The sequence below is a fragment of the Suncus etruscus genome, chromosome 6 (genome assembly GCF_024139225.1).
Source record: "Suncus etruscus isolate mSunEtr1 chromosome 6, mSunEtr1.pri.cur, whole genome shotgun sequence".
NCBI classification, from domain to species: domain Eukaryota; kingdom Metazoa; phylum Chordata; class Mammalia; order Eulipotyphla; family Soricidae; genus Suncus; species Suncus etruscus.
This window is the reverse complement of record NC_064853.1, coordinates 79708162-79731826: the sequence shown is the minus strand read 5'-3', so window position 1 is coordinate 79731826 and position 23665 is coordinate 79708162. Positions and strand designations below refer to the sequence as shown.

At 34.8% G+C, this 23665-nt stretch overlaps 1 pseudogene; it reads left to right on the top strand.

The window, feature by feature from the left end:
- LOC126011808 (DNA-dependent metalloprotease SPRTN-like) lies at nucleotides 1-23154 on the top strand (annotated as a pseudogene).
- Nucleotides 23155-23665: the final 511 nt, after the last annotated feature.

The following is a 23665-nucleotide window of genomic DNA, read 5'->3' as shown; positions in this document are numbered from 1 at the left end:
ATGTCCGACCTTCAGGTGGTGAGAGGATCCGAACATTGCAGCCAAACTACACCTACCCAGGATTCAGAGTAATCATTTGAAAGGGCAGCCTGCACGGTGGCATATGGGCAGTGAAGGTTGGTGAGAGAGAATATGAGAGACAGAGGCACAGCGCAGAGTCAGCTTGGAGGAAGTTGGCAGCATTATTACAAGGTGAGTCCCCTGGTCACTACCAGAAGGAATAGAAGGAATTGTGGATAAGAAGAAGAAATGTAGTTAAGGGTGAAAAGAAGGAAACATTGAAAAACTGACAGAAGGAAATGTGGAAAGGAGGAAAGAAGTTATGATGTGAATAAAGAAAGAAGTAAGGTGGAACAGAAGAAAAGATGGAAAAGCAGGGAAGGAGGAAAGGTAGAAAGGAGGAGAGAAGGAAAAATGTGGAGCTGGATGAGTGGTAACAGAATGATCTCTGATCTCTAGGTGGGCTGTCTGATGTTCTCCCCTGTTGGTCAGTGACAAACAACTGATGAGTAGCAAAACCCAATTTAAAATACAATGAATGCATATATATTCAGTTGTATAATGTTATATGTTGTATTTTGTATAAACTCCGGTTTATACTGTTGTGATCTATGAACAAAACTGCAGGTGCAATTAACTTTTTCACTGCTTAGGGCCCACCATATTGTAAAAATGCTAATAAAAATTAACTTTTACTATAATTTTTTGTTAATTTACAAAACAATAGAAGTCGCAGAAGTGATCAAATATCTTGAACAAAAATTATAGATGTGGTTGGGAAAGTGCATTGACCTAATTGCTTGTACTATGTGGTATATCTGTGCAATAAACCCTTAAAGTAGCAAAGCATAACATTTTTTAAAGGGGCATAGTCATTAATGAGGCGGGAAACTGCAGATGTCAAGTGGTTAATGGCACCGGCACCAGTGTGAGCCTGAGGTAAAAGTGAGGTTTCACCAATTAGAATGCAATGGTGTCTGTGTGTCTCAGTGTGGGCAATTATTGCTGGCATATTGCTTTTGAAGTGATATATATATATATATGCATTTTACTAATATTAATTTGGAATCTCTAGGAAACTGATATCAAGAAAGAGAAAAATTAGAAGTGTAGGATATTCAAAAAATAGTGGACTTTTTTGTGTGTGTGTGGTTTTTGGGTCACACCCGGCAGTGCTCAGGGGTTATTCCTGGCTCCAGGCTCAGAAATCGCTCCTGGCAGGCACGGGAGACCATATGGGACACCAGGATTCGAACCAATGACCTCCTGCATGAAAGGCAAACGCCTTACCTCCATGCTATCTCTCCAGCCCCAGAATAGTGGACTTTTGATTACTTTTTCACGCAGTACAAGAAAAGAGTTTTGTATCTGATATGCCAGAAAATAGTATCTGTGTTCAAAAAATACAATCTGCATCAACACTATGAAACTCAACATAAAGATAAATATGACTAGTTGAAGAAATGAGGAAAGATAAAATATTAACACTGAAAACTAAATTTACAACTCAGCAAAATACTTTTGTGAAGTAGAAGCAGCTAAATAGTTTATCACTGTGAGCAGTTTTCAGGTTGCTGAGCTAATAGCCTGCACTGGCAGACCATTCATGGAGGGAGAATTTGTTAAAAAAATGTCTTCTTTTTGTTGTCAAAGAGATGTGCCCAGAGAAAGCCATTTATTTAGAACAGTGAGTCTTTCAAGACTTACAATTACATGGAGGATTGAATAAATGGGAAACAATTTTAATCAGTATTTGCAAAACTCCACCAATATACTTTCACGTTTTTCATTAGCACTCAAAGAAAGCAATGATGGTCATGATTCTGCACAACTTCTAATTTTTATTCATGGAATGAATGATTATTTCAAAGTCACAGAAGAGCTTGCTGCACTGTGAAGCATAAAAGGAACAACTACAGGTGAGGATATCTATGAAAAGGTTTGCCAAACTGTGAATGGTTTAGAGCTGGACTGGGCTAAACTAGCCAGCATGACAACTGATGTTGCTCCTAGCATGGTGGGATCAAAGAAAGGAGTAATTGCTTGCATTAACCAATTATAACCAAAAATAACCATTCTCATCCAATAGCCATACACTTCCTCATCCAACAACAAGTGCTGTGTTGTAAATCACTGAAGTGGGACTCTGTTATGAAAATTGTGATATATTGTGTTGACTTCATTAGATCTCATGCAGTAAACCACAGACAATTCCAGGAATTTATGTATGAGCTAAATGTTGACTATGGAGATGTTCAGTATCACAGAGAAGTCCATTGGCTGAGTCAAGGGAGAGTTTTGAAACGTTTCTAAGAGTTACTTCTACAGATTACAACTTTCCTGTTTTCAAAAAACAAGGAAGTACCAGAGCTCAATGATGTAGAAAGAAAATGGCACCTTGCCTTTCTGACAGATGTAACAGAACTATTCAACAATTTCAATATCCAACTTCAAGAAAAGAAAATGCTCATCTATAAAGTGCAATCATGTTAAAGCATTTGAAGTAAAATTAGGCCTCCTCATCAAGCAAGTGAAGGAGGAAAACTCAAAATCTGTAGCAGAAAAACCATTGGTTGCATTCCCAAACAAAACATGTGTATATTCACTGGGAATATATCAAAAGGATTTCCATATTAAATATAAAGAGGCACATCTCCATGAACAGGACATAAAGCTTTTCTGTAACGTATTTTCTATTGATATAAAAAATGTAGATAAAATTTACCAAATGGAACTGGCTGAACTGCAGAATTGTGACTCTGAAAGATGCATTCAAGTCAAGCAAACTTCTTAACTTTTATGCATCTCTCCCCTCTGAAACATATCCTAATCTCAGGAACAATGCACTCAAATGGCAAATAATCTTTGGCAGTACTTATGTCTGTGAACAGTCTTTTTCTAGAATAAAACATTTGAAATCTTCCACCAGATCAAGACTAACAGGTGCACACTTACAGCGTTTGTTTCATTTGTTATAACTAGCAGTGACAAATGGAACTGTGCATTGACCATCTCATTAGCCAAAAGCAGGCCCATAGTTCGCATTGAAATACTGGTAAGTTTGTTGATTTAATTTTACTTCATTTTAAATATTGTATTTGTTACCATTTTATTCTTCACTTTAAAATAATATGTATGCAATGTGCATAGGAATTTGTTTAAAATTTTCGTTTTTATTATAGTCTGGCTCTTCAATGGTCTGAGGGACAGTGAACTGGCTCCCTGTTTAAAAAGTTTGAGGACTCCTGCTCTAAGATATACCTAAGTGAAATATGTAAATCCTATAGACATACTAAGGTAAAAACTTAATTATGACATCACTTTATAAAGATAAAAGTAATAATGACAAATTTTCCAAACATAAGAAGCTCATTAAAAATATTGAATCATATAATTACTGCTCTTAAAATTCCAGGGTTCACCAAAATTTTTAAGGAATAATTTAATATCTTAATTATTAACTCAAATTATGAAATAAATCATAATCAAATATGTATATAATTGAGGTCACATTGGCTGTTGTTTTACACGAACCTGAGATAATTATTATTACATGTTAATATAGGTTTGTGTATAAGTCAGAATGATTGAAATAATCTGGATACAAAAATTACTCTGGATCTTATTTATTCACTGTTCAGGCATATGCTGCTGGATAGAGCTTATATTTTTTAATAGGCATTCAAGAACTGAAGATAAAATATACATTTCCTAGAAACATATTTATATAACAGCCAAGGTAGGAAAAGGAATCATAATGCAGTACATTCCACTTTAAAGCTTCTGCAAGAGGGGCCAGGAATAGTATTGTGATCAGAAGATATTCTTAGATTTTCTAGTCTGTCTCCTAAAACTCTCCTAGGAAAGCCAAGAAATACCCAGTGAAAACTGTCTCCTAGAGGCACCACAGCAGAAAGGTACACTCTTGCTTTGTCTGTGAAGGTGAGAGGTGTCTGGCCCTTGCTGTGTGCATAGGAACAGGGAAAAAGACAGAAAGGATATGTCGCCTCCACCTATTTCTCTTCTCTACTGTATCCTAAAACTCTCCTAAGAAGGTCAAGAAAGTTCCAGCACAAACTATCTCCAAGAGGTGCCACAGCAGACAGGGGCTCCCGAAGAGCATGGCCTCTCCACTTTATTTCACAGCCATAGGCTTTTTCTAACTAATGAACCCCACCATAATATGTAGGAAAAAAACACACTACAAGTATGACCATAGGAGAAACATAGGCAAATACCAAGCACAGAGAATGAAGATGATAGCTTTGATGACCAAAAAAAAAAAAAATAACAACTATCTGATTAATCTTTCAGATAAGAGATTTAGAATAGAAATATGGAGGATCCACATGGAAATCAAAGAACACATAGATCGATTAACAGTAACTTGCAGAAAGGCGGGTCCTCTGCTGTAAAGTCAGGCCTGAGGAATCTGCCCCTGCTTTGTAATTACCAGTTGGGAGAGACTGTGCATATTGCCTGTGCGTTTTTCTCTACTGTCCTGTGTGCTGAACCTCTTCTGAGTGGGCCGAGAAGGGGCCAGCAAAATTGTTCTCCTAGACACTCCAGAAGAACATGGGTGTTTCACTTTGCTTCCTGGCTATGTGCTCTTTCTAATGAATGAACCTAACCATACCACGCAGGAAAAATCACACTACAAGTGTGACAATGAGGAAAACTCACAGGCAAACAGCATGCACAGAGAATGAAGATGATAGCTCTGGTGACCCAAAAAATACCAGCCATCTGATTAACCTCTCAGATAATAGCAAGTTGGCAAGCTACAAATAAACACACAGAAATAAATGGCTTTTTTATACAACAATAAGGATAGGGAAGAAATAGACATTAAGAAAATGACCCTGTCACATTAGTGTCACACAAACTCAAATATCTTGGAGTCAACTTAACTAAAGAAGTGAAGGACCTATATGAAGAAAACTATAAAACACTGCTTCAAGAAATAAGAGAGGACACCAGAAAATGGAAACACATATCCTGCTCATGGATTGGTAGGATTAACATCATTAGAATGGCAATACTCCCCAAAGCATAGTACAGATTTAATGTGATTCCTCTAAAGATATCCATGACATTCTTCAAAGAAGTGGATCAAACACTTCAGAAATTCATTTGGAACAATAAACACCCTCACATAGCTAAAGTACTCCTTGGGAAAAGAAATATGGGAGGCATTACTTTCCTCAACTTTAAACTGTATAACAAAGAAATAGTTATCAAAACAGCATGGTATTGGAATAAAGACAGACCCTCAGATCAGTGGAATAGGCTTGAATACTCAGAGAATGTTCCCCGGATATACAATCAATGATTTTTTAATAAAGGAGCAAGAAATCCAAAATGGAGCAGGAAAAGCCTCTTCAACAAGTAGTGTTGGCACAATTGGTTAGCACTTGCAAAAAAGCAAACTTAGACCCCCAGCTATAATCATGTAAGAAGGTAAAATCCAAATTATTAAAGACCTTGATATTAGACCTGCAACCATAAGGTATATAGAACAACATGTAGGTAAAACATTCCATGACATTGAGACTAAAGGCATCTTCAAGAAGGAAACTGCACTCTACAAACAAGTGGAAGCAGAGATAAACAGATGGGACTATATTAAGCTGAGAAGCTTCTGCACCTCAAAAGAAATAGTGCCCAGGATACAAGAGCCACCCACTGAATGGGAGAAATTATTCACCCAATACCCATCAGATAAGGGGTTAATTTTCAAAATATACAAGACACTGACAGAACTTTACAAGAAAAAAAAAATTTTAACCCTATCAAAAATGGGGAGAAGAAATGAACAGACACTTTGACAAAAAAGAAATACAAATGGCTAAAAGGCACATGAAAAAATGCTCCACATCACTAATCATCAGGGATATGCAAATCAAAACAACAATGATGTACCATCTCACACCACACAGATTGGCGCACATCACAAAGATGAGAACAAGCAGTGTTGGCGGGGATGTGAAGAGAAAGGAACTCTTTTTCACTGCTGGTGGGAATGCCGTCTAGTTTAACCTTAGGAAAAGCAATATGAAGATTCCTCCAAAACCTGGAAACTGAGCTCCCATATGATCCAGCTATCCCACTCCTAGGGTTATACCCTAGGAACACAAAAATACAATACAAAAATCCTTTCCTCTAGTATAGTCACTAGAGTTGCAATAGAAAAATTTGAGAAATATATAAGAAAGAAATGTTCACCAAGAGATTAAATAAATATTTTGTTAATTTATAAATATAAAAAACAATATAAAGTAGCAGATATATATTCAACTTGTTTCAACAACATAGAAGACTTTCTGAAGATATTGAGAAGAGAGCCAGGTGTGGGATTAATCGAATCCCATTCCACTCAATATATGCCTTGTTACTCATTTTTTGAAAACATCTTTGTATGTAGCATCTTAGATTGATGTTTAAAACCACCTAATCACACACCAGGTGTGATCTGTTCCTTCCTAATAAATACTCGGATTTTCTGAAAAATGCTCTCTTGTGTTTCTGGTCTTCCCATGGAGTTTGCTGCTAATTAGTGGTTGAAGGCTTACATGTTGGAATTTCTGAATATGTTTCTCCATGTGTGTGTGTGTGTGTGTGTGTGTGTGTGTGTGTGTGTATGTGTGTGTGTGTATTATTTCCTAGATCAAAGTTTGCTTCCAGACCCACATCTCTCCAGTGTCCTGGCTTTAGAACCTCAGGCTTAATTCTATATAGCCAGGCATGTGATTTAGTATTAGAATACATGTCTTACATATGTGAGGTCCTTGGTTCATTCCCATTCTCAGCACTAGTTCCAGGATCACATGCACTCTTATCCCCACAGCCACTGAGGATGGTCCTTGTCACCCTCAATTAAGAACTTTTGTCAATAATCCCAAAATAATTTGAAAAATAAATCTATACATAAAGGCGAAAATAGTACTCATGCTAATATGAATCTTACAAAGTTTCCTAACATACACAAAATCTATATATAATTTAGTGATACTACTATTCAAAATCAGGTCACAAAGAAATGTATAGAAGTGTTAAATGACAAACTGAAGATAAGTTTCAAGTAGGGGATCAAAGAGTCACGGAGAAACTCAGATAATTAGCATATATTTTAAAGTGAATAATGAATATTATATTTTATACCAATTTATGCTTGAAAAATTTTATAGTGCTACAAGAAAAATCTGTGGGCATTAAATGAAGAAAAGAAATCCTATAAAAGCTGTTAAAATTGCATGCCAACTTCAATATTTATATGAAAGTAGCTGAGAAATCAAAAAGTACATCATGACAGAGGATGAGGAACGAATAGACTCAAAATTATTTAGGAACTTAATATGCATAATAAGTTTAATAATATTTCAATGTCATAAAGTCAAAACCACATATATATTTTTGTTTGATTCATGATACTGATTTTTAGAAAAACATATATATATATATATATATGTTTTTCTTTAGTTTTTGAGTTACAACCAGAGATGCTCAGGGCTAACTTCTGACTGTGCACTCAATAATAACTACTGGTGGTGTTTGAGGAATCATAAGGGAGGCCAGTAATAAAACTCAGGTCAGATGCATGCAAAGCAATCATTTGACCTGTTGTACTATTGCTCAAGCCCCTTTTAAATTTTTAATGATTAATTTTCGGTTAGTTAGTAAGATGATTGGAGGCTAAAAACCTTTGGAAATCTTCAGGGTTGGGTACTCTTAGTGGAAAGAACTATAATGTGACTAGAAAATTTGAAATTTCAGTATCACCTTTGAAATCTATGAAGGAAAGAAGGTTAGAAATTAAATTAACCACTAATTAGCAATAATTTAATCATTGTATTTTGAAGGAAACCTGTATTGTAACATAAGCAGTTGTAAAATCACCTATGCACCGTATTTCCGACCCCAGGTAAAAGAGTCTGAAACGGGGTCACTTATGAAATAATCCAAATCGGGCTGAGGGTGAAGCACATGTAATCTGGCAGTCTTCTACTTAGTATGGAGAGCAAGCTGCATGCCAGAACTCCTGTTTTTGTTGAGTACAGAGGCCACTCTTGCATGGGGCAGTAAGAACAGATACCTCAGACTATCCTGAGCCAGTCCCTCCCAGGTTTACAAGTAAGACAATCTCTGTTTTGGGGTAAATTCAAGTAGTTAACAAACATATAAAGGAACCAGAGATTATCTCTCTTTTAGGTAAAATAATGTGTAACCTAACAACTGCCCCTTCTTTGTTCAAAAAATTGAGAGGGGTAAATAATTCCTGTTCTATTGTTTTCTAAAGAGGCAAGAGCCAGAGACAGAACAAAAGTGGTTGCTATTTTGCATAGGTACAGTAAAAGTTGGCTTTAATAGCATCAAAGTTTAAACTGTATGCATCATTCTCAAAACAATCAGACTTTTTCATATCTTTGTCTTATACACATCACAACTATTTTTCAGACTTCTAACATAAACATTAGAACCTTTCTGCAGATACACTTCATTAGAAAATTCTTAAACATTCTTACATCGAGCACTGTAATACAAGTCTAGAACAACCTAGATCCTTTTCATAAACTTCATTAAACAAAATCACAGGAACATTTCTGCATATATACACAGATTGATAATAACTTTGCTAAAAAAACACTCGTATTATGAGCACTGTAATAAGAATCTATAGCATCCAAGTTCTTCTTCCATCTACTACTGTGGACAAAGACATTAGAATATCTTTTCAGACATAATTTTGAGAATAAGCTGCTAAGTAATTACACATCAAACATCATAATTGGGAAACTTTCACTAGAATATCTGAGAACCATTAAAAATCTAACAATATTATGATCTTCCTGGAACTGTGCGAACAAATATTAAACCACTAAAGCTGGATATAAAATTTTCTGGTTGCAGTGGGGCATAGAACAAAACAGTAGCTCTAAAATCTAGTACAGCTAGAACACACATTTAACCAGCAATATAGTGATCAACGCAAAGAGGGTCAAGAGATTAGCCTAGAAGAAAGTTTTTTTTTTTTTTTTTTTTTTGGAGCTAACGCAGCTGCAGGAAGTTCTGAAAGCAGCTTTCCCCTCAGCTAGTCCTCAGCTGGTCTTGTTTCCTCCCTCTTCTCCTTCTGTGTTAGGCTGCTGGGTTCTCCTCGATAAGCTGCTGCAGGTTAGGGGTCCTCATAAAAAGCCCCTCTGGTAGAGGAAAGATTTAGACATTGGCGTCTGGGACACTGCCCAAAATCTTCAACTCTTTCCCCTTCACTGCCTGCTTCTGTCACACCTGAGGGGGCCTCTACCACCATAGGTGGTGAGGTAACCGAGTGAGGCCAGGGATAAACCGACAGAAGTTATATCGATTGGGAACATATCTACCACTTTTCACTGGCATTCAGCCAGGTCAGGATACATTAGCAGCTTTTGGTCCCCTCTTTCCTCTCACAACATCAAACTTCACAGTCTCCCCATCACCAATGCCACAGAAACTTCCTGGAATTGTTTTACTTAATAGCTGTCCAGTGAACAAAGACCTCTTCTTTGGTGTCACGTCTGTTGACAAATCCAAAGCAATTCTGGACATTTAACCATTTGACAGTGCTCAGGACTTGGACTTCCCCGGCTTGTTTACCTAATTCAGTGTTTCGGTGCAGGTATATCGCTGGTTGAGCCACTTTCAGACGGAGTCTGCAGAGACTCTAGCTGACTCATCATTTTTGGGAGATGAGGGTTTCTCTGGTCTAGTGCCAGTAATCAACAATAAATGATCATCCCTGGGAAGGCCTTTAGATCAAGAACTCATCACCACTAGAAAGGCACTCTTTGGAGAATCTCTTGGGATAAATCCAAGTAGTTAACAGACAAAAAGAAACCAGGAGTGATCTTTCTTTTAGGTAAAATAAGGTATAACCTAACGAGCAATGAACTTGAGAAAAATTTGAGGCAAATTCCTTTTGTTTTTGTTGGTATGGGGGGGGGGTCATACTAAATTGTGTTTAGAGATTCCTTCTAGCTCAGGGATTACTCCTAGAGGTGCTGGGGATTAAACCTAGACCTGATGCATAGAAAGTTAGTATCTTATCTGATTGACTATATCTACTATTTTATTTTAACTTCTTTATTTTTTAGATACCACAGTTACAAGGTTGCTCATAAAACATAGTTACAAAATTGTTCATGCTTTTCAGCCATACAATTTATAATATCTATCACCAGAACACATTTCCCCTCTACCAATGTCCCCAGCTTCCCAGCCACTCTTCTCCATGCCCTCCCCCTTGCCTGCCTATAGGGTAGATCTTTTTCTTTTTCTTTCTTTCTTTCTTCTTCTTTTCTTTCTTCTTTCTTCTTCTTTCTTTCTTTCTTTCTTTCTTTCTTTTTCTTTCTTTCTTTCTTTCTTTCTTTCTTTCTTTTTTTTTTTCTTTCTTTCTTTCTTTTCTTTCTTTCTTCTTTTCTTTCTTTCTTTCTTTTTTTCTCTTTCTTTCTTACTTTCTTTCTTTCATTCTTTCTTTCTTTTTCTCTCTTTCTTTCTTTTTTTCTCTTTCTTTTCTTCTTTCTTTTTCTTTTTTCTTTCTTTCTTTCTTTCTTCTTTCTTTGTTTCTTTCTTTCTTCTTTCTTTCTTTCTTTCTTTCTTTCTTTTTCTTTCTCTCTCTTTCTTTCTATCTCTTTCTTTCTCTTTCTTTCTTTCTTTTTTCTTTCTTTTTCTCTTTCTTTTTCTTTCTTTCTTTCTTTTATTTTTCTTTCTTTCTCTCTTTCTTTTTCTCTTTCTTTTCTTCTTTTTTTTTCTTTTCTTTCTTTCCTTTCTTTCTTTCTTTCTTTCTTTCTTCTTTCTTTTTTTCTTTCTTTTTCTTTCTTTCTTTTTTACTTTCTCTCTCTTTCTTTCTCTTTCTTCTTTCTTCTTTTCTTTCTCTTCTCTTTCTTTCTTTTCTTTTCTTCTCTTCTTTCTTTCTTTCTTTCTTTCTTTCTCTTCTCTTTCTTTTTCTTTCTTTCTTTTTCTTCTTTCTTTCTTTCTTTCTTTCATTCTTTCTTTCTTTCTTTCTCTTCTTTTCTTTCTTTCTTTCTTTCTTCCTTTCTTTCTTTTATTTTTTTCTTTCTTTCTCTCTCTCTTTCTCTTTCTTTCTTTCTTTCTTTCTTTTTCTTCTTTCTTTCTTTTTCTTTTTCTTTCTTTTTTCTTTCCTTTTCTTTCTTTTTCTTTCTTTCTTTCTTTCTTTCTTTCTTTCTCTCTTTCTTTCTCTCTCTCTTTCTTTCTTTCTTTTTCTCTCTTTCTTTCTCTTTCTTTTTCTTTCCTTTTCTTTCTTTTTCTTTCTTTCTCTTTATTTATTTCTTTTTCTCTCTTTCTTTCTCTTTCTTTTTCTTTCCTTTTCTTTCTTTCTTTTCTTCTTTCTTTCCTTTTCTTTCTTTTTCTTTCTTTCTTTCTTTCTTTCTTTCTTTCTTTCTTTCTTTCTTTCTTTCTTTCTTTCTTTTTCTTTCTTTCTTTCTTTTATTTTTCTTTCTCTCTCTTTCTTTCTCTATCTATCTCTTTCTTCTTTCTTTCTCTTTCTTTCTTTTTCTTTCTTTCTTTCTTTCTTTCTTTTTCTTTCTTTCTTTCTTTCTTCTTTCATTTTTCTTTCTTTCTCTCTCTTTCTTTCTTTCTTTCTTTCTCTCTCTCTCTTTCTTTCTTTCTTTCTTTCTTTCTTTCTTTCTCTCTTTCTTTCTTTCTTTCTTTCTTTCATCTATCATCTATCTGGCTACCTATCATCATCATCATCAACATCATCATCATCATCTCTCTGTTACTGAAGGGGTATCAACCATCATTGTGTCACAGGGTGATGTATCTAGGAAACAAAAGCTCCCATGTTTAGGAACCTTTCAGATATCCTATGTAACTCTTCATTTGCTTTTCATTTTGATCCTTTACAGAGTGATTTTCATGGTCTTTGTGATCTGTTTGATTCTTGGAATCCAGAAAAGTCAAAAAGTTTAAATACCTACTAGACACACATTACAGTTGACTTATATCTTAATTAAGAAGAAGTCTTTAGGGACTAAATTTTTAACCTGTGAGGTCAGTGTAAACTCTAGGGAGAGTCAGAATTAAATTAAACTTTGCAAAGTTGGGATTTGTAGAGAACTGAGTCTTTGTTATTGTAGAGAACCCAGGCATTTAATGTCAGAAGTGTTTAAAATGGGTAACAGTTTACTTTTAGAGGTGCTTTAAGGGGGAAATTATAGGGTGAATTTAATTTTATGTCTTGCTTGACTTATAAATATTGATATTTCAAGTAATATCTGAAATAAAGTATATTGGGTTAGCAATTCAATGATGCCCAAATATAGCCCTTACTCAACCTTCACATCTAAGAGCAAACCAAGAGAAATATATTAACAAAGGCCAATGAGTGATAAAAGCTCCTTTTCTATGCTCATTTTTATACAGAACTATACATCCATATTTTTCTTCAACCCAGACTTGAATCAATGATGACAAAATTCTAATGTCAGAATAAGAACTGTGGACCACTGCACAGAGGGGAATATTGAATCATAGTTACAGTACAAAATCTAGAACAAAATGTTTTGCTCTAGTGAATGGATTTTTCTGTTGCTTTTTTACTGCAGGCTGAAAAGCAGGCATAGTTCTGGGTCTTGATCAAATCTACTTTAATTATAAATGAGGGAAATCCTCTGAGGCCTGTCCTCTGAGATCTTTCAAAATGGAACCATTCCAATCCACACACAAACACACTCTGTGTTAGAGCAAACTGCTTTGTCTTGAGTAAAGCTCTATCCAGCCTTACACTGGCAAATAAATGAATAAATAAAATACATAAGCCTGGACTTTCCCTTGTGTCTCCCTAGATTCACAAGTAAAAGAGGAGAGAGAGGATCCTTGAGTTATTTTTATTTACATGTACCATTGTCAATTAGAAAAGAGTAGCTTGAAACTATGATTTTATACCCAACATACTCAGGGATTACTTCAGGGTCAGTGCGAGCAGAATTTATGAAACTGGCACTGCTCTAGGGCTCATGTAAGAGATAAAGTCCAAGCCTCCTCTATACAAAGCATTTACTTTAGAATTATCTCTAAAATTACCTATCTGGTCCAAGGGAAAATGATCTATCATCTATCTATCTACCTATTTTCTTTTGTGATTTTTTTTTATTTTGGGCCACACTTGTTGATGATCAGGGGTTATTCCTGGTTATGCATTCAGAAATAGGTCCTAGTTTGGGGGGATCATATGGAACACTGAGGGATTGAACTGCAGTCCGTCTTAGGCTAGCGCTATTTGTCTATCATCTATTTATCCATTTATCTATATCTATTGATAAATGTGCAATTATTTAAATAACTTAATTATCAACAGAAATTATCAACAAAATTTACAAATGTATAAAATTCTCCAGGGAAACACATATAACAGAGCAATATGCATTAAGTTTTTAAAGCATATCTGTAGATGCAGAAAGAAAGCAGCAAGTACTATTGAACTAAATAGAATTTTAATCTGGTGTTCTTATTTCTATATAATAGAAATATGTGCCTCATAAATTAGGACTAGTGTTTGTCTGAAGCCCTTATTGCCTTCACAAAGCTTTTATAGTGGTGCCTAATATAGGTCATGATTTTATGTGTTAGCAAGACCATAGGTGAGCAATGGTTCATGTGAGTTACTCCAAATAGATTCCTGAGACTTTGATCTTCCTTCCTTCAAAAGTTCATACCGAACTGCCTTCCATGAAGTACAGGTGCACTACACTCACTTCTAATGATGAGAGGGTGAAGAAACTGGAATATGTCTTTAAATTAGATTATAAAAGAATCTGATCTTTTTCTAAGTTCTCTTATTAACTATGGGCAAAGCAGCAACTCAAAGGAGAGGAAATTTTTGGTGACTTCAGAAGGCTTTTCCTCAAGAGTTCAAAATTTGCCCTCAGGCTACCCTATCTCATCACCTATGGTATGATGTAATCAGGAGACAAGTCATCCTTTGCCCTAAGCAAAAAATAAAATCGCTATTTACAGAAGACTGACTTTGACAAACATGAACTGGACAGAACCTATCAAAGACAAATGAGGAAGTTCCTAGAGTAGGTCTTGACCTAGGATTCATACAAAAATCAAGGTCTCTAATCCTAGGGGTCTGACTTTGACAACTGTGTCTGAGCAGAACTTCTAGAATCATGCTGAAAGACTATAGCCTAGGCTATGTCCTACGATCTGAACAAAAAACCAAGACCACTAATTACAGAAGACAGATTACAATAACAGCGATGGAACAGAAAACCTAGAACTATAAAAAACAGAAACAAAAACAAAAAATCTCTCCTAGCCTTCATCCTATGACCTATGCAAATAACAAGATCTTCAGCTACAGAGGCAGAAGAAGAAGAAGAAGAAGAAGAAGAAGAAGAAGAAGAAGAAGAAGAAGAAGAAGAAGAAGAAGAAGAAGAAGAAGAAGAAGAAGAAAGAACACAACCCTTTTTTAAGAAGTTGCTGGTCTGTTTTATTTTGTTTTTCTTGTCTTGTTTTATTTTGTTTTGTTAGCTTTTTCTTTTTACCCTTTCTTTTTCTAAATAGGTATTAATAACACCTAGACAGACTTATCCTAGTTTTTCTCTTTTTGTTTGCCTTTTTTTTCTTTTCTTTTCCCATATTTTTTTAAAATTTCTCCAATAGAGCCACATTACGGAAATCACCTTGATCATCCTCATAATTGGAGGGGGGAAATGGATGGTACCAAGACCAGACAGTCGTATGTTCATTTGGTGGAAATGAAAAAAATCAGACTTGAATACCAAGTCCAAAGGCAACAACAACAGTATTGAAACACAATCTACAACAAGCTGTACAAGGGTGGAACAGATGTACTAGCATTACTGGGGATAAAGGAGGGAGATGTGGGATGCATGCGGGAAACAGAAGTGGAGGGAGGACAACACTGGTGGTGAGAATGTCTCTCATTCACTGTCACTATGTGCCTTAAATATTACTGTGAAAGATTTGTAATTCACTTTGAACATAACAAAAGTTAAAAAATAATCTGCCCTCAGAAGAAATAAAAACATTTTTGCTTAGGACTTGCTTTATATTTATGCAATAAAATAAAAGAAGCACATAACTATGCAGATGTGCATATATTCCACCTCTAGAAGACATTTCTAGAATCTCTCAAGTGTATTGGGCTCTGTGCTTCTGGTTCTCAGTTAGGGATCTACCCACAAATCTGCCAAAAGCACAGAAAGTACTCAGTCCACTGCAGTGAGTCTCTGACTACTCAAGCTAGTGATTTTTATTGAGCCTTTAGAGTGGCCTAGAGCATTTGCCTTTATTTTAATTGAATCTTTCAACATTCCAAAGTTTGCTGACTGCAGAAACCACCTTTTTCTGCCCAAGCCCCTTTTTTTTTTCTCAAACATATAAGCTTTTGACACATACAAAATGACAATTGAAAATAAATCCCTGAAGTTTTCGTGAACCATGTTGTACAGAAAGCTGTCAATTTGCCCTAGTGGTTCCTCACTTGCACACAAACCTGGGACTATATGGTTTCTCTAGTTTCTATAATCAGTCATCAGAATTATGACTATTAAAAAATTTATAGTTTCTAAAAGTTTGACTCAAGTGCAGTTATCCACAATGTTCTCACGCTGATAACAGAGCTCCTAGGGAGAATAGCAGCAGAGTTTTCCCTGATACATTATCTCAATAGCGTAAGAAAGACTTAAGGAAATTCCCCCAAACTTTGTACGAGTCATCAGTAGTGCACCCTCAGTTTTAACAATCTTCACAAAGATGTTTATTCATTCTGATGTTTAGTGACAATACTGTAAGCGACTAGTAAGATTTGTTTAGTAGACAATTGTATTTATGCTGCCATTATTCTGATGAAAAGAATTACCATGAGGGAAAATTTTCTCCTTGCAGAAACACTGCTAATTGACAGCTGGGGGAAAAATGTGGTGATAAAGTTAATTAACTTTACCGGGTTTCTCTGTATATCATAATACCTGTCTTTTTTTAAAGGCCACTGCCAACTATCTTTGGGCAACAAATGAAGGAGTTCTACAATAGTAGCTCAAAATTCCATTGAATAGTCAAGGGTGAAGTAAACATATGGCACTAAAAAGAACATTCAAACAGTTTATACAGCTCCTAAGGGAAAATGGCTATTATTGACTTTTAGATAACTGAAACTTCTGGGGAAGTATTTTTTAAAATGTATTTCATAGGCAAATTATTTGAGTGTTCCCAACAGTGCTTTTGAAAACATAGAATATTAGAATCAATGCCAGTATTGATTTGGAGGGAGTCCAGATGCATTTTAACCCATTTATCAACTCAGCTGCAATGTTACCAAATTGTGTTCAGAATATGCTCTTGTGACCCAATATATCTGATTCAAAGTGTAGATGTTCAAAACTATCTTAAATGTTTTAAATGCAACAAGTATTTCTGCCTCAGAACAGTGTTTCTTAATTTTTCCCAACTGTGGTCTCCTTTATTTCTTGTTTCCTTTCTGTGTCCTGCCCTACCCCCCCCCCCCCATCTCATAGGGCTCACTCTGTCCACCACCACCACCACCGCCGCCGCCACCACTTGATGATCTTACTGGTTGGCTATCAAGTCATATTCCATGGTCCCCATTTATGTTGTTTTATCTTTTTTCCTGTATGGAACATCTTGTTTGTAATAGGGAAAGTGGAGTATTGTCTCCAGGCGAGAAATACTGCATCAGAGCTCTAATATGTAGTATACTTGAGACCACTAACTTAAGAAGTTACCATTTCAAGTAGATTATCTGCTGCCTTTTAATAGTTTCCTGTATATATTCAAATTATAAGGAGATAACACATGAAAAATTTGAAATTCTATACTTTCAATATCCTGCAATTTTAAGCATGTCTGCACATATAAAACTATCCATGTAAATTCCAAACACAGATAAGCTTACCTTGTTGCATCTTCAAGGGAGATGAACAGGGTAGAGGAAAGTTCTCTCAGCATAAGAAATGATTAAATAAGCAGGATGGTGGCCATGGAAGTCGGAATTCGCTAAGGAGTGTATAACAACTCACCTGGAGAATAATAGAAAAAATAAAATAAATAAAATAAATGATTAAATAAGTGAATACAAAATACATACATCCACTGTCATTTTCAAGCTTTGTTTTGAAAAAGCTTAAGTGTTTTGCTCTATCATTTATTTTTTTATGAATATTTTTGTCAAAATCCAGGATTCAGATTAAAAAAATAAAATTATCCAGAGAAATAGGCATGTATGACAATTTAAAGAAAAATATAAAAATAAATGTATAGATTCCTTGGATAAAGTGTGATAGTATAGGAGGAAATAATATACTATACTGTTAGCAATGGGCTTCTAGTGAAAATTCTCTCAATGAGCATAAGGATACTTAGTGGTCCCTTAGCTTTACCTTTGTAAATCAATAAAAAGCAAGTATGTACTCACTGTTATATATGGTAAAATTTCATACCTTCTTCTGTAACACTTTCCAAGTCATAGAAAAATAAACACTTAAAGAAAAATAGTATAAAATAAGATTTTTATCCCCTGTCAGATTAAATAATCTAGTTTTAAACATAACTGCATACATGTTCGAATGCAATGATAAAATGTTATATTATATACTATAAATTTATTTTAAATAAAATACACAATATAAGCCAATGAAATTACTGCAAGTAAAAGGGAAACGATGTACAGAATACATGAACAAATAGCAACAACAAACATTCTTTATTTGATGATTACAGGAGCATCCTACAATCTTTGGCAAAGATATTTTACTAGTGATCTTTATGATCATATTAAATTTAGGCTCAGTTAACTACAAAGAGCAATGGGCCATTTCAGCTCTATTTTTAAGCAGTGTTTGTTCAAAGTAGAATATCAGGATGACCAATGGAAAACCCTGGACTCTGGATAAAGAATACATTGTTCAATGCTGATATGACTGTTCAACTTTTCATCACAGAATTCAAAATTTCTTGTGTCAGATTACCTGTGTTGATTGTTCAAAGTTACTAGACATGACAGGAGTGGTGATTTTCATCAAAATACGGTTGAAATCTTCTCAGGCATGCATGGTGAGGACTCAAGTTTGGATGCCAATATCTGTCAAAACGTTGGCTGATGGAACTAGCACTGTCATAATTATGACATAGTGTCTTTCCAATTATTTTTTGTGAGCTCACTGAAATAACATGGATAATTATTTCCAAATTTGATCATTGTCTGCAGATGTTTTATAGGCAGCATTGTGTTGAGAGGGTCCTATGACTATTTCCATTAAATTATATATTCTCTATATTTTAACCCATAAAGCAAGAATGTAGAATTGCTGGGCATTTTCTCGTACCTGAAAAATGGAATGTTTTCTTGTAATAAGCTTACTTAGGTAACCTATTTTATACAAAAATAAGTTGAAGTAAGTTGAGATAAAGGGCAAAATTGAAAATATAAGCACAAAATATTAAACTCAGAGGGTCTTCAATGAATCAGCCACTACAAATAAAACAAAAGTAAACATAAGCAAATGTTATGATACCAAACTAAAATGTTTCTGTGTTTGAAAAAAAATAATGACTAAAATCAAAATCTACCTCACAAAATAAAAGCATCATTTTCACACCATATATCTGACAAAAGGTAAATACCCAAAACATATAAAGCACTCAGAAACAGCAAAAACAACAATAGATAAAAAAATTCTCAACGTTTAACAGATACTTATTTAAATAAAACATCAGGATGGTCACTAGACATATGAAAATGTTTTATCATCAGAGTAAATGCCAATCAAAATTACAATGCTATATTCCCTCTTTGAAACATGAGAAGTTTATTTCAAAAACACTGGAAACTAACAGTGATAGTGTGAATGTGGTGAGTAATAAACTTATTTACTGCTATTAAAAATGCCATCCTGTTTGGCCTCTATAGAAAAAAATATGGAGATTTTTCAATAACTTAAAAATAAAACTTCCATATAATTCAGTGATTCCACTTTGTGATACTTATGTGAATATAAAAAGCATTAATAGGAAACAAAAATAGATGTACACCCATGAACATTGTGACACTATTTGCAATAGTGTGGATCTGTAAAAAATTAAATGTCTAATATCAGATGAGTAAATAAAGACATTGTTTTACATTATGCAATAAAATACTATAAAAAACTGAAATCTTGTATTTTACAGTAATGTATATGGAACTAATGTGTAATGTTAAGAAAGATATGTCAGAGATAGAAAAAGAAATGTTAGATAAACTTATCATTTTTGATAAAAAATATAAAGAGAGGTAATGTATACAGCAAATAAAAGCACACTCTTGGAAAATCAAACTGAAATTACCAAGGCCTTGTGGAGTACAAGGGAGGATGGGGACTGGCAAAGAAGTGATAAACTAAAGGTATCTATGGGCAGTAGTTGAGGGTCTTTCTATTTGGTAAAATAATTTAGGTAAAATAATTTTCAGTAATATTAAAATTAACATATCAGCCTAATATTATTATTACCATGTTATTTAAATGATTAAAAAATACCTGCTTTTTTAGATTGTCTTACCTCACCACCTAATGATAAGATGAAATCAGAAGACACATCATCCTTTGATCTGTGCAAAAGCCAAGATCGCTATCTTCAGAAGACCGACTGTGACTACATGACTGGACAAAGCTTATCCTGGGACAAATAAAAAAAAGTACCTAATCTAGGCTTTGGCCTACAACCTGTACAATAACCAAGATCTCTAATTCCAGAGGTCTGACTGAGACAACTTCAACTGAGCAGATCTGGGAATATAATGAAAGATTCTAGCCCAGACTTTGTCAAGGGACCTTTGTAAAAACCAAGACCATCAACTACAGGATTGATTAAAACAACAGTGTTGGAACAGAACTTCTAGAATTGTAAAGAAGGATGCCATCCTAGGCTCCATGCTATGAACTGTGCAAAGACCAAGAGTTCTAACTACAGAGGCCTGATTTTATCATCCACGACTGAGAGGAAAGTTTCTAGCCACCACAAAAAAACCTAGGGGAGAGTAAAAGACCATGTTTGGAGCCTGTAGTTATTAACATGACAGCATACTTCAAGAATGGAGAAACCCTGTATCTATTAGGCCAAGGGAATTCCCTTTCTAATCTCCCCAATTTTTTCTTTGCCTATGCAGAGAGAGAGAGAGAGAGAGAGAGAGAGAGAGAGAGAGAGAGAGAGAGAGAGAGAGAGAAAGGCTCAAACTAATTCTTTTTGGTTTTGTTAATGTTGTTTTCTTTTCTTTCCTGCTTTATTTTTATTCTTTTTTGTGCTTTGTTTTGTTTTTATTTTAGGACCGTGGTTTTTGTGTGGTTGTTGTCTTTATTGCTGTGGTGCTTTTTTTTTTTTTTCTTTCCTTCTAACAGAACCTCATAACTTGAACCATCTTGTTTCACTTCACAAATTGAGGGAGAAATAATGGAAGGTACCAAGACCAAATAGTCATATGAACATTAAGTGGAAACAAAAAATAACAATCAGACTTAATCACCAAATCCAAAGCCAACGACAACAGAATCAATACCCAATCGATAAGCTAGACACAGAGGGGACCACTTATACTGGCAGTCTGATGGGCGGGGGTAAGGGGAGGGGATATGGGATGCATCCTGGGAAAAGGGATGGAGGGAGGACAGCATTGGTTGTGGAAATGCCCTGATTTAATGTCACTATGTATCTAAAATATTACAGTGAAAGACTTGTAAAAATAAATTAAAAATATCTGCTTTTTTAAAGCTATTTTATCTATTTTTATGTGTTTTAATGAACCTAAGTAAGAAGCGAAGAGGACCAAGGTAGAAGAGCATTTCAATGAGAACAAATGAAAGAAGTGTCTTTGAAGCTGATTCCTCTACATGGAACCTACATTCACAAAGATTTAGCTGGATCAGTTTAAATATGCCTGACAGATACAAAGTTCCATCAACTAACTGAACCTTAAAAATAGCATGGTTGCTTAGTATAGCATGCCTTTTCGGTCCTTCATTTTCTAAGTGAATCAACTTAATCTGGTCTTATAGAAGATCAACTGGACATAAACATCTTACAGAGTATCAGTAAAACAAAAGTATAATTTGGCTTTTCTAAAATTTTGATTAAATAATGTTTGAGAGCATGTGAAATTTTAAACTCTGACTTGTAAATATTTTATATTTATAAATAAATTAAAAATAATTTCTCAATATGCTAAAATAAATTCTTATCAAGCTATGTTAAAATAAAAATATAATTAAAAGAAGTCTATTTTGAAACATGTTCTAGTCCCTTTTCAAATTTGTAGATGTTTAGACTCTGAGCCTGTGCAAAATGTGGAGTGCAGAAGGCATGTGACACAAGAAGGCATGCTCTGGACGTGGGTGGGCTTGTAGGCAGCGAGGTGTCATACTGTGCATGTGCTGAGCATGACGTTAACTTACTTCCGGAGTCTTACTAGGGCCTAGAGCTATGGGAACTCAAGTTTGGAAACATCTGAGGTGTTATATTGGGTTCTTTTGCAAGCCTCAGAATATTGATTGATTTCGGTGTTTTTGGAAAACTCAATTCTTGTTCTCCAGATAGTTTTCCCGATTTCCTCATGAGTTCTTCAGACAGACTTGAGAACCACCCAAAAGCCAGTATCTTATGTAGAAGGTAGTACCTCAAAGTTAGCTGAAAGTTGGCAACCTCCAGAATCTTAGCAGCTATAGATGAAGACTTTATTTTGGCACTACAGCTTCAAGAGGAGTGGAACTTGCAGATCATGGAGCCCCATAACCCCTGGGACCCCATGTCAGTGGTGGACATGTCTTGGGAGTTGGTAGATCTCACCCCGGATTTGTGGACCCTGTTTATGCAGTTCAATAATCTATTCTTCTGGGGCCAGCTAGAAGCCTTCGAAGTGAAGTGGAGCATGCGAATGACACAGTGTGCTGGAATATGTAGTTATGAAGGCAGAGGTGGATGTGTTCCATCCGCCTCAGTAAACCACTTTTGAAGTTGAGACCAAGAAAAGATCTTGTAGAGAAGCTCTTGCATGAAATGATTCATGGCTACTTGTGTGTTAATAATGACAAAGACCAGGAAAACCATGGTTCACAGTTTAGTAAGCATATCCGTCACATCAGTCATCTGACTGGAGCCAATATTATGATATACCATATTTTTCATGATGAGGTAAATGAATATGATCAATACTGGTGGTGTTGTGATGGACCATGTAAGCACAGAATGCCTTATTATGATTATGTCAAACGTGCTACTAACAGGGCACCCTCAGCTAATGACTATTGGTGGGCTGAACACCAGAAAACCTTTGAAGGCACTTTTATAAAAATCAGAGAACCAGAGAACTACTCAGAGGGCCAAGGAAAGACAAAACTAGGAAACTATCCAGTAGCAACTGCAGAGACTAAAGATAATCCAAAGAGAACTAAGAAAAGTTATTAATTCCTTTCAGTGAGGAAAGATTCGTTCTAGGAGAAACAAGCAATTCACTTTCACCTGGGAAATTTATTGCTTCAAATTCTATTAATAATAAAATATTTTAAGTCAAGACACTTTAACAAATGTCCTAAGATCTAATTTGAAATAAGAGGTTGAAATTTGAACAGAATGGCTCAAGTAATAAACTCCTTTAATCTCCCCTATTTATACTTTAGCCACTAAAATGGTATAAATAATTACTTTCCTAAAATATCAGTTGCCAACCAAAAGGCTTTCAGAAATGTGAATAGATCTCTAGCAAAATATGGAATAGTTGGAGGCATCACTAAGAACCCCTCTAATTCTCAAAGAAGGCCAACGTCTTTTAAGACATTCCTTGAAAATCCTTTAAAAGCAATGGAATTGACATCTGTGACTGCATCACAGAACATGAGTGGATCTGAAGATGAAGTTCTAAGATGCAAGTAAACTGCATAAGCTAGAAGATAAAATTGTTCTAGACAATTTTTTAATCAAGAAAGCACAAGTGGTAGTACTCCAAAATGTAGTTAATATCTTACAGTGGCAACTTGGAATTCTAGCAATTCATCCAGTCAGAAGAAAATGGTTGACTGTCCTGTTTATCAGAATGGAGTTTTAGAATCTTGAATTAATGAACATTTAGACTTGTGTCTTGAAGTTTAAATCATAAGCTGAATAAAGTCTTTGAATAATAATGGGTTTCACATATATAATATTACTGGTACAATTCCCTCAGGAATTTCTGTATAGTACTAAGTTTGTATGTTATGACCTATTTCATGTAACCAACACAAAGCATTGTTTTATTTTCTTATATGAGATTTAAAAGATAGTTGAGAAATTTTATGATTAAAAAAATTAAGAAAAAACAAAATTTGTAGACATTTATTTAAAGTATTTGAAGTACAGTATTCTATTTCAAGGTCAATTGTCACAAAAATGTTAACTATTATTGTTAGTTTTCATTAGAATTTTTTCAATTTTTAGTGAAAAATTATTTTAGAAGACAAGGAAAATCATGTAATGTTGAAATAAGACTTCCAATGCTATGAGTAAGCAATGCTATTATATCTGTATTTATACAATATCCTCAGTAATCTCCAGCCTTGCTTTGTAATAAACAAATAAATAGAATAAATATGAGACTTTAGGTAGATATATAAAACATTTTCTT